The sequence below is a fragment of the Triticum aestivum genome, chromosome 3B, assembly GCF_018294505.1.
Source record: "Triticum aestivum cultivar Chinese Spring chromosome 3B, IWGSC CS RefSeq v2.1, whole genome shotgun sequence".
Taxonomy (NCBI): Eukaryota; Viridiplantae; Streptophyta; class Magnoliopsida; order Poales; family Poaceae; genus Triticum; species Triticum aestivum.
In genome coordinates this window covers 714,609,230-714,623,751 of record NC_057801.1, presented here as the reverse complement: position 1 = coordinate 714,623,751, position 14,522 = coordinate 714,609,230, and positions in this window count along the sequence as shown.

The window sequence follows — 14,522 nt, the reverse complement described above, 5'->3', positions numbered from 1 at the left end:
ATGTTTGAGGATTTTCACCTTGAGGTACCTGATGCTTTTGTTTATCCTATCGGGGTGGGGATGGTGGCGTTTGCGGATGTGGCTCTGAGGGATCAGTACATTCAGGAAAGTCTGCACCAACTAGATCCTCTTGATGATGATATGACCTTCTCTTTTGTGCCGCATGACGAGGGAGAAAATATGCGCCATTGTCCGTTTCAGTATGGTGCCTGGGTTTTGTTTCTTGCCTTCCCCATGGATTACCAGAATGACCACTATATCAACAAGGCGGTGTCCTGCTTTGGGAAGTTAGATCTCTAGCACAGGCTGGGCACAACAAGGAACACGTGCTGGTGCGGGTTATCATTAGCGATATCGCGCAGGTTCCTCACAGTCTGGTGATCAAGCCCATTGGCACGCTGCCTGATATGGGGCGGTCCTGGTCTGTACCTGTTTATGTGCTCAACGGCAGGCACACAATCCCTGACCTGGTAGGGAATGAGGATGAAGCTCCGCCGATGAACGCCTCCCCGCATCCATATGATCTCCTATACCTGACTGTGGCGCAACAGTGGGCTCTTGACCACCAGCGTTGGTTGCAGCAGCAAGTTGACGCGGCTTGGGAGTAGCAACTACCACAGCAGCAGCAGACACAGAATGATGGATGGGGGGTCTGGCTAGTTGCTCCTCCTCCCTATAGAGGATTCAGCTTCAGAACGCTTTTTCAGTATACAGGGCCCTCTCTCATGGATGGAGTGGAACAGGACAGCAACATCTCTGATGATCCTCGGGATGAATGGTCGATGTACTTGGATATTACTGAAGCGGCGGATGCACTGATTAATGGCACACCTACCTCTGGGATACGTTTTGTGCGAGCTAACGGTGGCTCTCTTGCTATTGAGGTGTAGTCTGATTTGGGGCAAGATTTTCTGCAGTTTCTTTGGCTGATTTCCTTTGGGAGGTACACCCGTTGTATTGCTGTGCCTGAGGAAGATCTGTCGAATGCTATATTCCCTCTGAATCCTCTTGCTGTTTTTCTCAATGCTTCTGTTGCTGTTCTGGAGGGAGTGCGCTATCTGAATATGCAGATTCGCCCATGGACCGAACTGTTACCTCCTCTCCCGGATGTTATCACTATTCCTGCTGAATTTTGGTCTGGTACTGCGCACTCTTCTGCCTGGGTTGCCTCCGATGGACCGATTGGTGGTGGTACGGCTGCTACCTCGGAAGATCGGATAGTTAACAATGCCAAGCCACTGAACAAGCACATCCAGAGGATGATTCTTGCTGAGAAGATGCCAATTGATACAACCTCCTTGCGGCGCAGCTCCAGGGCAATGAGGTACGATGGCTTCAAGGTTAATCTTGTTATTGACGCCAAAAATACACAGTCTAAAGTCAAGGCTAGGGGTGCTCTAGTGGTTGCCTGCTCCTCCAAGGCGACTGATCCCTGCCCAGTTCTGCTGCAGCCTGTCGCGGGCCAGTCTGATGAACTACCACCACCAACTCTGATCCAACAATTGCAGCGTGTGGGTATTGAGCAATGTGGGATTCTAGCGGAAGATCTCTACGCACAGAAGCTCCTGGCTGGAGACCGTGGTGCTGATCCAGAGCTGAACTAGGTTCAGATGGCAGCAAATAAACATTGGAATGTTCTCTGTTGGAACATTCGTGGAATCAATTCTGAAAAGAAGCAGTTGGCGATCCGCAACACGATCGAGATTAGTGGTAGTTCGGTAGTTTGCTTTCAAGAAACAAAACGTGAATCTTTTGATGCATCGTTTGTTAAGTTATTTTGCCCCAAGAAGTTTGATATGTTTGAATTTGTGCCATCGGTTGGTAATTCTGGTGGCTTGTTAACCGCGTGGATGAGTTCAGTGTTCACGGGTGTGTATGTCTTTTCTGAATCGTTTGCGCTCGGTGTTAGGCTTACCTCAACTCAATCAAATGACGTGTGGACGCTCGTTAACGTTTATGGTCCTTGCTCCGATCCGAATAGGTCACTGTTCACGGCGTGGCTTTTTGATCTCCAAATACCCATTAGTGAAGATTGGCTTGCCTTGGGCGATTTTAACTACATCAGGGCACCTGATAACCGTAACCGTGGGGGAGGTGATGCTAACGATATGCTCATATTTAATGAATTCATACGTAAACAATCGCTGGTGGAGCTGCCAATCAAAGGCCGATCATTCACTTGGAGCAACATGCAATCTAACCCGCTACTCAAACAGTTGGATTGGCATTTTACCTCTGTCAACTGGGCTGTCAAATTCCCAAACACTGTTGTCATGCCCTTGGGGAAATCCACGTCGGATCACGTACCGTGCTATGTCAGCATCCAGTCCAAAATTCCCAAAACCAAGTTGTTTCGTTTCGAGGACTACTGGATCAAGCAGCCGGGCTTCTTTGATGTGGTTCAGCGGTCCTGGAATAAACGCTGCTACACCCCAAAAACAGCTATGCTCCTATGTAAAAAACTCAAAACCCTTTGGTATGATCTGAAGCAGTGGAGCAAGAAGATCTCGAAGCTGTCTGTGCTGATTGAAAACTGTAATAATACCCTCCTAGAGCTTGATGCCCTGGATGATCGTCGTTGCCTGACTGTGCCAGAATCGAACTTTAGAAAAATCCTTAAAGCACATCTCCTGCATCTCTTGGAGTGCAAATGCACCATCAGACAATTTAAGTTTGGGGATGGCAATACAAAGTTCTTCCATAGGGTTGCGACCGAGCGTTTCCGTAGAAACAACATTGCCTCGCTTCACCTACCGAACGACACTGTGGTTTATGATCATGTAGGCAAAGAGGCGGTCCTTCTCCAAACCTATAAAGATCGGCTAGGATGCTCCAACCCTACCAACTTGAAGTTCGATCTTGATCGTATCATCAAGAGGGTGGATGGACTGCAGGAGTTATCTCGACCATTCACTCGGAACGAGATTGATCAAGTGGTCAAGGAGATGTCGTTGGACCGTGCCCCCGGACCGGATGGTTTCAGTGGCAGTTTCATCAAAGCCTGCTGGCATATCATTAAGGAGGATTTCTATAGGCTTTGTTCTGACTTTCACGTAGGTACTTTGGACTTGGAAAGCCTGAACACTGGCTTCATTACTTTGATCCCGAAGACGCAGTCTCCTGAGACAGATGATGACTTTCGCCCTATTACACTCCTAAACTGCTGTCTCAAACTTCTGACGAAGCTCTTGGCCAATCGGCTGCAGCTGGTGGTCCTTAGGGTTATCCACCATAACCAATACGACTTCCTGAAGGGCAGGTCGATCCAAGACTGCGTGGCATGGGCTTACGAATTCATACACCAGTGCCAAACTTCGGGTCGTGAAATCGCCATCCTCAAACTTGATTTCGCGAAGGCCTTCGACACGATTGAGCATGATCCGATGTTGCAGATTATGAAGTGCATGGGTTTTGATGACCGCTGGTTGGGGTGGATCCGTTGCTTGTTCTCGACTGCCAAATCCTCAGTGCTGCTTAATGGGACCCCTGGCCGTCAGTTCTTCTGCAAACGGGGTGTGCGTCAGGGTGACCCGCTGTCCCCACTCATTTTCGTTTTGGCGGCTGATCTCCTCCAAGCAGCAATCAATGACGCATACCGTAGTGGGCGTATTCAGTTGCCGCTGCCGACAGTGGAGAATGACTATCCTGTGATACAGTATGCAGACGACACAATCCTGGTGATGTCGGCTGATCAGGCACAAGCGACGACGATCAAATCCATTCTGCAAGATTATGCTTCCTCCATTGGCCTGCGCATCAACTTCCAGAAATCCATGCTGATGACTGTCAACATGGCGGATGAGGCAGCAGATCGCTTGGCTGAGATTTTTGGATGCAAGGTGGGCAAGATGCCGTTCACGTATCTGGGCATGCCCATGGGCACGGCTAGGCCAACTGTGGCTGACCTAATGCCGCTTGTGGCTTCGATCGAGCGCAGACTCTCTACTGTTGCATCGCTGCTGGACCTCGGGTCAAAACTAACGCTGGTCAACTCGGTGATCACATCCCTGGTGATTTATGCTATGTGCTCCATCAAACTCCCTCCAAAAATCTTGGAACACCTGGACAAGCTTACGCGTTACTGTCTCTGGGCGAAGAACACTGATGACAGGCACAAGGCTGTTTCCTTGGCAGGATGGACCCTGGTATGTCGTCCCAAGGAGAAAGGAGGGCTGGGGGTCATTGATCTGCAGACCGAGAACCAGGCCCTGCTGCTTAAGTAGCTGCACAAATTCTACAACCGTCGTGATGTACCCTGGGTTGACCTGATTTGGTCTACATACTATGAGGGATTGGTCCCGCATGCAACTGAGCACCGCGGCTCGTTCTGGTGGCGTGACATTATTCAGCTCACACCAGCCTACAGGGGGGTCACGATGGTGGAAGTGGGACGAGGGGACACGGTCCTCTTTTGGAAAGACCTATGGCATGACAGGATAATCGGTGATAGCCACCCCCGTCTGTTCTCTTTTGCTGCGCATGAGGATGTCTCGGTGAAAACGCTGCTGACTGCGCCAACCCTCGGTCATAACTTCCATCTGCCACTCTCCCCTCAAGCCAGAGAGGAGTTGCACGACCTCCAAGGATGCCTGGCTGAAACCGAAATAAATGATAATGCTGACGTTTGGAGGTGTACTTGGGGGTCGGGGGATTTTGCAGCCAACAAATACTATGAGCACTGCTTCCGTGAGGTGGTGGCCGATGATGCGTTCAAATGGATATGGCGATCAAAATGCACCAACAAGTGGAGGGTTTTCGCTTGGTTGCTCCTGGCGGACAGGCTAAACACTAGAAACAGGCTAAAGAGGAGGGGCATGAAGCTGAGAGATGATGTGTATACCTGTATCCTATGTGTTAATCCACCTGAAGAGACGGTGGAACACCTCTTCTTCAACTATCCTTTTAGTGAAAGATGCTGGAGAAAACTGGGGGTGGTGTGGGCTGATGGCGGGAACATGATATAGCTTGTGCATGAGGCGAAGGGCAGGTGGTCGGGCCCCATGTTTATGGAAGCCTTCGACGTCGCGGCTTGGAGCCTGTGGAAGGAACGCAATAACAAGCATTTTAGAGGTGTAACGCCCTCGGTTGATAGTTGGCTCCTAAGATTCAAAAATGACTTTGGGATGCTGCGGCATAGAATCAAGGAGGCCTTGGTCCCGTTTGTGGACAATTTAGTTGCTTCCATCTAAGTTGTAACCAGCGTTGTTTTTTCTTAATTTCTTCTGCCTTTCTACTTACCCTCACCCTCGGGGTTGGAGGGGGTTGTAACATAGTTGGAACCATGTAGCCCTAGGGTGAATGTGTGTTGTAGGCTGTGTTGGTTGAAGTAATATAAAGTCAGTGGGGGGCTGCCCTCACTGTCTTAAGCTTTCAAAAAAAAGTTACCGATGAACAAAGACGAAAGAGGGGATGCCTTCCGGGGCATCCCCAAGCTTAGGGTCTTGGTTGTCCTTGAATATTACCTTGGGGTGCCTTGGGCATCCCCAAGCTTAGGCTCTTGTCACTCCTTATTCCATAGTCCATCGAATCTTTACCCAAAACTTGAAAACTTCAACCACACAAAATTCAACACAAAACTCGTAAGCTCTGTTAGTATAAGAAAATAAAACCACCATTTAGGTACTGTAATGAACTCATTATAAATTCATATTGGTGTAATATCTACTGTATTCCAACTTCTCTATGGTTCATACCACTTGATGCTAGCCATAGATGCATCAAAATAAGCAAACAGCACAATGAAAACAGAATCTGTCAAAAACAGAACAGTCTGTAGTAATCTGTATCAAACGTATACTTCTGGAACCCCAAAAATTATGAAATAAATTGCTGGACCTGAGAAATTTGTCTATTAATCATCTGCAAAAATAATCAACCTAAAAGCACTCTCCAGTAAAAAAATGGCAGCTATTCTCGTGAGCGCTAAAGTTTCTGTTTTTCACAGCAAAATCACATAAACTTCACCCAAGTCTTCCCAAAGGTTCTACTTGGAACTTTATTGAAACAAAAGCTATAAAACATGATTACTACTGTAGCATAATCATGTGTACACACAAAAACAGTAGGGATAAATATTGGGTTGTCTCCCAACAAGCGCTTTTCTTTAATGCCTTTCTAGCTAGGCATAATGATGACAATGATGCTCACATAAAAGATAAGAATTGAAACATAACGGGAGCATCATGAAGCATATGACTAGCACATTTAAGTCTAACCCACTTCCTTTGCATAGGGATTTTGTGAGCAAACAACTTATGGGAACAATAATCAACTAGCACAGGAAGGTAACACAAGCATAACTTCAAGATTTTAAGCACATAGAGAGGAAACTTGACCTTATTGCAATTCCTACAAGCATATGTTCCTCTCTCATAATAATTTTCAGTAGCATCATGAATGAATTCAACAATATAACCAGCACCTAAAATATTCTTTTCATGATCTACAAGCATATAAAATTTACTACTCTCCACATAAGCAAAATTCTTCTCATGAATAGTAGTGGGAGTATCATGAGAGACTTGAACACTAAAAATTGTTTCCACATTAAAAGAGTAATGTTAAGAAAAAGGGTAATCATAATCATGACAAGATTTGTAAATATAATCATCACTATTTTTTATAGCATAAGTTTCATCACAATAATCATCATAAGTAGCAACTTCATTCTCATCATAATCGATTGAAACCTCTCCCGAGATAGTGGAATCACTAAATAAAGTTGACACTCTTCCAAATCCACTTTCGTATTCATCACAATAAAATTCAAAATCCTCCAAAATAGTGGGATCACTACTTCCTAAAGTTGACTCTCTTCCGAACCCACTTTCATCAATATAATCATCATAGTTAGGAGGCATGCTATCATCATAACAACTTTGCATATCAAAACTTGGGATGCTAAAAATATCATCTTCATTAAACATAGCATCCCCAAGCTTGGGACAAACATTAATTACAGCAAATATATTCTCAAATATTTCATCCCAATCAAACATAGCTTCCCTAAGCTTGGGCCCTTTCATATCATAAGCATAATCACTCTCATCATTAAAAATATTGATAGCACCAATAGTATAGCAATTATCATTATCACAATGAGTAGTAGGAGCAACATCACTTGGGAGGGATACCTTTCTACCTTTGTTTCTCCTTCTTTTCTTTTTCTTCTTCACATTATGTGTAGGTTCAACCTTCCTCTTTGAGCTCCTTATTGATGGGATTGGTTGAATAGAAAGCTCCTCATCGTTACCTGATTCATCATAAGAAATAATAGGAGGAGATTGGGAAGCCTCTTCCCTTGCATTAGTATTCTTATCATCTTCCATTTGCTTTCTTTTCTTTATGTAATTGGCAATATAAGGATTTTCAATGCAATTCACCGCACAATACATATAAATTTCCTCTAGATCAAAACCAAGAAGTTTATAACGGGCAAAGTCTGGGAGATAGTTGGTTATACGTTTCATTTCTTCATATCCCATAAGCAAACTAAGTTCATTATAATGTGCAAGGGAAATCAAGTCATCACAATTTTTGGACACGATTAGATCATGAAACAATTTGCATCGGATAGCTAAATGACCACTTTCATTGCAAAGTCCACAAGTACGGCCAAGATAATTTAAATCTTCAACACAAACATCTAGCCTTTCTTGAAACAATTTAGTTTCTAAGTACTTATGCCTCTTGCAATATCTATCTTCCCTATTTGGTGTGTCCATGCAAATCCAATCTACTCCACAAAAATCAACATGCTTATAGGAGACATTTTCATCATAACTAGTGCAATCATCATTAGCATCATGGATATTCAAAGAATTCTTACTAACAACATTGCAATCATGCTCATCATTCAAATATTTAGTTCCAAACATTCTATAGATTTCTTCTTCTAGCACTTGAGCACAATTATCCTTTCCATCATACTCACGAAAGATATTAAAAAGGTGAAGCGTATATGACAAACTTAACTCCATTTTTTTGGTAGTTTTCTTTTATAAATTAAACTAGTGCTAAAACAAGAAACAAAAAGATTCGATTGCAAGATATAAAGATATACCTTCAAGCACTCACCGCGCCAATAAAAAGCTTAGTTCACGGAGTGTGAGTACCCTTTATCTAGCCTCCCCGGCAACGGCGCCAGAAAAGAGCTTGATGTCTACTACACAACCTTCTTCTTGTAGACGTTGTTGGGCCTGCAAGTGCACAGGTTTGTAGGACAGTAGCAAATTTCCCTCAAGTGGATGACCTAAGGTTTATCAGTCCATAGGAGGCATAGGATGAATATGGTCTCTCTCAAACAACCCTGCAACCAAATAACAAAGAGTCTTTTGTGTCCCCAACACACCCAATACAATGGTAGGTTGTATAGGTGCACTAGTTCGGCGAAGAGATGGTGAAACAAGTGCAAAATAGATAGTAGATATAGGTTTTTGTAATCTGAAATAATAAAAACAGCAAGGTAGCGAGCGATAAAAGTGAGCGTAAATTGTATTGCAATGATAGGAAACAAGGCCTAGGGTTCATACTTTCACTAGTGCAAGTTCTCTCAACAATAATAACATAGATAGATCATATAACAAGCCCTCAACATGCAACAAAGAGTCACTCCAAAGCCACTAATAGCGGAGAACAAACGTAGAGATTATGGTAGGGTACGAAACCACCTCAAAGTTATCCTTTCTGTTCTATCTATTCAAGAGTTCGTAGTAAAATAACATAAAGCTATTATTTCTACTCAATCCATCATAGAGTTCATACTAGAATAACACCTTAAGACACAAATCAACCAAAACCCTAGTGTCACCTAGATACTCCATTGTCACCTCAAGTATCCGTGGGCATGATTATACGATATGCGTCACACAATCTCAGATTCATCCAACCAACATAAAAGTACTTCAAATAGTGCCCCAAAGCTACTACCAGAGAGTCAAGAACGTGTGCCAACCCCTATGCATAGGTTCATGGGTGGAACCCGCAAGTTGGTCACCAAAACATACATCAAGTGGCACATGATATCCCATTGTCACCACAGATAATCACGGCAAGACATACATCAAGTGTTCTCATAAAGACTCATTCCAATAAGATAACTTCAAAAGGGGAAACTCAATTCATCACAAGAGAGTAGAGGGGGAGAAACATCATAAGATCCAACTACAATAGCAAAGCTCGGGATACATCAAGATCGTGCCATAGAGGAACACGAGAGAGAACACGAGAGAGAGAGATCAAACACATAGCTACTGGTACATACCCTCAGCCCCGAGGGTGAACTACTCCCTCCTCGTCATGGATAGCGTCGGGGTGATGAAGATGGCCTCCGGTGATGGGATCCCCCTCCGGCAGGGTGGCGGAACAGGGTCCCGATTGGTTTTTGGTGGCTACAGAGGCTTGCGGCGGCGAAACTCCCGATCTATCTTTTGTTTTGGAAGTTTTAGGGTACATAGGTATATATGGGTGCAGGGGGTACGTCGGTGGACCTCCGGGGTGCTCACGAGGCAAGGGGCGCCCCTCACCCTCGTGGGCAGCCCGAGACTCCCCTGACGTGCACTCCAAGCCCATCAGGTTGGTTTCCTTACTTCCTAAGTTGATTTAGTTCCGTTTTGACTCCGTCTGATATTCCTTTTCCTCGAAACACTGAAATAGGCATAAAACAACGAATCTGGGCTGGGCCTCCGGTCAATAGGTTAGTCCCAAAAATAATATAAAAGTGGATAATAAATCCCAATATTGCCTAAAATAGTAGGTAAAGTAGCATGGAGCAATCAAAAATTATAGATACGTTGGAGATGTATCAGGGCGCGCCCCCGCGATCCGTTGATCAATCTTGCGGTCCTGGTTTGTTTTCCAATATGTCTTGCAGGTCCTGCGTATTGCCCCGGCCCGTAGCATATTGGCATCGGGGTGCGGGCTGGTATTTGGGATGATATGCCGTTTTATCCCGGCCACGAGGTGGCCGGTCAGCCTCGTCCTGTGCTGGTAGTGTAGGCTCTGGTAGTGTAGGCTCTGGGGCCTCCTCCTCGAGTTTTGGGTAACCTTTGGTGGGGCGCTCGAGTCCGTATTCCTTGGCCGCCAGGACCTCGGTCCATCTGTCTGTGAGCAGATCTTGATCAGCTTGGAGCTGCTGCTGCTTCTTTTTCAAGCTTCTTGAAGTGGCTATAAGCCGGCGCTTGAAGCGCTCCTGCTCTATGGGATCCTCAGGCACTCCGGATTCATCGTCGCCGAGGCTCACCTTGTCTTCGGAGGGAGGCATATAGTTGTCATCCTCCAAGTATCCTTCAGTTGCCTGTTCATCTGGGCTAACCTGCCCGTATTCCTGTTCGGCCTGCTTGAAGGTAGGCTGATCGGGATTGTAGTCCTCTTCGGCACCATCCGGATTGTTTTCGTCTCCTGTGCCAGTATTGCTGTGGCGGGGCTTAGATCGGCGTCGATGACGCCCATGCTTTGATTGCTTCCTAAGGGATTATCCTTTATTGCCTCATCGCCATCGTTTTCTTTGGGAGTGTCCACCATATATATATCATATGAGGAGGTGGCTGTCCAGCGCCCTGTGGGCGGTGGTTCCTGTTCTTCTCCTGCATCGTCGCCCATACCTTCGATGTCCTCAGAGTCGAAGTCAAGCACGTCTGTCAAATCATCGACATTGGCAATGAAGTGGGTGGTGGGTGGGTAACGAATTTCTTCGTCGCCTGCTTCCCACTCGAGCCGAACATAGTTCAGCCAAGAGTCTCTTGGCAAAGAGAGAGACCTTAATGAATTCAGTACGTCGCCGAAGGGGGAGTGCTGAAAGAAATCCGCAGCGGTGAACTCCATTACTGGAGCCCAACCGGACTCGATGGGCCCGGGCGCACGCGGTTCGGAACCCACATCCGGACACAAGTCCAGGGGTCCGGTGACACAGATTTCCTTAACGGTGGAATCTGTGTTCGGCTCTACCGCCAAAGAGTATGCGGCCTCTGTGGCGGGGTCCATCCACCCGTCCTCAGACGACGCGATCTGCCCCGGATTTAGGTCCGGAGCTGCTGCAGGTGCGATATCCCGAATACTGTCCGACAGCAGATCTAAGTCGTGCTCGCCATGACTGTTCGACGCTCCTGGCATAGGCCCGAATCCGTCAAAGATCAAGTCTTCACGGATATCATTCGTGTAATTCAAGTTTCCGAACCTGACCTGACGGCCAGGGGCGTAGCTGTCGATCTGCTCCAGATGGCCAAGCGAATTGGCCCACAGTGCGAAGCTGCCGAACACGAAGATCTGTCCGGGGAGAAAGATCTCACCCTGAAACACGTCATTGTTGATGATTGAAGGAGCCATCGAGCCTTACAGCGACGACACAGAGGAACTCTCAATGAAAGCACCAATGTCGGTGTCAAAACCGGCGGATCTCTGGTAGGGGGTCCCGAACTGTGCGTCTAAGGCTAATGGTAACAGGAGACTAGGGACACAATGTTGTACCTGGGTTCGGGCCCTCTCGATGGAGGTAATACCCTACTTCCTGCTTGATTGATCTTGATGATATGAGTATTACAAGAGTTGGTCTACCACGAGATCGTAGAGACTAAACCCTAGAGGCTAGCCTATGATTATGATTGTTTCTGTCCTACGGACTAAACCCTCCGGTTTATATAGACACCGGAGGGGGCTAGGGTTACACAGAGTCGGTTACAGAGAAGGAGATCTAACATCCGAATCGCCAAGCTTGCCTTCCATGCAAAGGAGAGTCCCATCCAGATACAGAACAAAGTCTTCAATCTTGTATCTTCATAGTCTAACAGTCCGGCCAAAGTATATAGTCCGGCTGTTCGGATACCCCCTAATCCAGGACTCCCTCACCTACCTATTATGGCATTTCCATAGCCATTCCGAGATATATTTCCATGCAACTTTCCACCGTTCTGTTTATTATGACACGCTCCACCATTGTCATATTGCTTTGCATGATCATGTAGTTGACATCGTATTTGTGGCACTATTGATTCATTGCATATCCCGGTACACCGCCGGAGGCATTCACATAGAGTCACATTGTGTCCTAAGTATTGAGTTGTAATTCTTGAGTTGTAAATAAATAGATGTGTGGTGATTTCCATTATTAGAGCATTGTCCCATGTGAGGAAAGGATGATGGAGACTATGATTCCCCCACAAGTCGGGATGAGACTCCGAACTTTATGAAAAATAAAAGAGGCCAAAGAAGCCCAAATAAAAAATGAGGCCAAAGAAATCCAAAAAAAGAGAGAGAGAACAAAAATGAGAGAAAAAGAGAGAAAGGACAATGTTACTATCATTTTACCACACTTGTGCTTCAAAGTAGCATCATGGTCTTCATGATAGAAAGTCTCCTACGTTGTCACTTTCATATACTAGTGGGTATTTTTCATTATAGAACTTGGCTTGTATATTCCAATGATGGGCTTCCTCAAATTACCCTAGGTCTTCGTGAGCAAGCAAGTTGGATGCACACCCACTTAGTTTCTTTTGATGAGCTTTCATACACTTGTAGCTCTAGTGCATCAGTTGCATGGAAATCCCTACTCACTCACATTGATATCTATTAATGGGCATCTCCATAGCCCGTTGATATGCCTCGTTGATGTGAGAATATCTTCTCATTTTTTTGTCTTCTCCACAACCAACATCCTATTCCACCTATAGTGCTATGTCCATGGCTCACGCTCATGTATTGCATGAAGATTGAAAATTTTTGAGAATAATAAAGTATGAAACAATTGCTTCGCTAAAACCGGGGGTGTGCATGATTTAAATATTTTGTGTGATGAAGATAGAGCATAGCCAGACTATATGATTTTGTAGGGATAACTTTCTTTGGCCATGTTATTTTGAGAAGACATGATTACTTTGTTAGTATGCTTGAAGTATTATTACTTTTATGTCAATATTAAACTTTTATCTTGAATCTTTTGGATCTGAATATTCACACCACAATAAAGAAAATTACATTGAGAGTTATGCTAGGTAGCATTCCACATCAAAAATTCTATTTTTATCATTTACCTACTCGAGGACGAGCAGGAATTAAGTTTGGGGATGCTTGATACGTCTCCAACGTACCTATAATTTTTTATTGTTCCATGCTATTATATTATCTATTTTGGATGTTTAATGGGCTTTATTATACACTTTTATATTATTTTTGGGACTAACCTATTAACCGGAGGCCCAGTCCAAATTGCTGTTTTTTTGCCTATTTCAGTGTTTCGCAGAAAAGGAATATCAAACGGAGTCCAAACGGAATGAAACCTTTAGGAGAGTTATTTTTGGAACAAACGCAATCCAGGAGACTTGGAGTGGACGTCAAGAAAGAAATGAGGAGGCCACGAGGCATAGGGCGTGCCCAGGGGGTAGGCATGCCCCCACCCTCGTGAGCCCCTCGTGGCTCCCCTGACCGACTTCCTTCGCCTATATATACTCATATACCCTGAAAACATCCAGGAGCACCACCAAACCCTATTTCCACTGCCGCAACCTTCTGTACCCGTGAGATCCCATCTTGGGGCCTTTTCCGGTGCTCCGTCGGAGGGGGAATCGATCACAGAGGGCTTCTACATCAACACCATAGCCTCTCCGATGAAGTGTGAGTAGTTTACCACAAACCTTCGGGTCCATAGTTATTAGCTAGATGGCTTCTTCTCTCTCTTTGGATCTCAATACAAAGTTCTCCTCGATCTTCTTGGAGATCTATTCGATGTAATTCTTTTTGCGGTGTGTTTGTCGAGATCTGATGAATTTTGGGTTTATGATCAAGATTATCAATGAACAATATTTGAATCTCCTTTGAATTCTTTTATGTATGATTTGTTATCTTTGCAAGTCTCTTCAAATTATCAGTTTGGTTTGGCCTACTAGATTGATCTTTCTTGCAATGGGAGAAGTGCTTAGCTTTGGGGTCAATCTTGCGGTGTCCTTTCCCAGTGACAGTAGGGTCAGTAAGGCACGTATTGTATTGTTGCCATCGAGGATAAAAAGATGGGGTTTATATCATATTGCTTGAGTTTATCCCTCTACATCATGTCATCTTGCTTAATGCGTTACTCTGTTCTTATGAACTTAATACTCTAGATGCATGCTAGATAGCGGTCGATGTATGGAGTAATAGTAGTAGATGCAGAATCATTTCGATCTACTTGTTGCGGACGTGATGCCTATATACATGGTCATGCCTAGATATTCTAATAACTATGCACTTTTCTATCAATTTCTTGACAGTAATTTGTTCACCCACCATAATACTTATGCTATCTTGAGAGAAGCCACTAGTGAAACCTATGGCCCCCGGGTCTATTTTCCATCATATAAGTTTCCGATCTATTTTATTTTGCAATCTTTACTTTCCAATCTATATCATAAAAATACGAAAAATATTTATCTTATTATCTCTATCAGATCTCACTTTTGCAAGTGGCCGTGAAGGGATTGACAACCCCTTTATCGCGTTGGTTGCAAGGTTCTTATTTGTTTGTGCAGGTACGAGGGATTTGAGTGTAGCCTCCTACT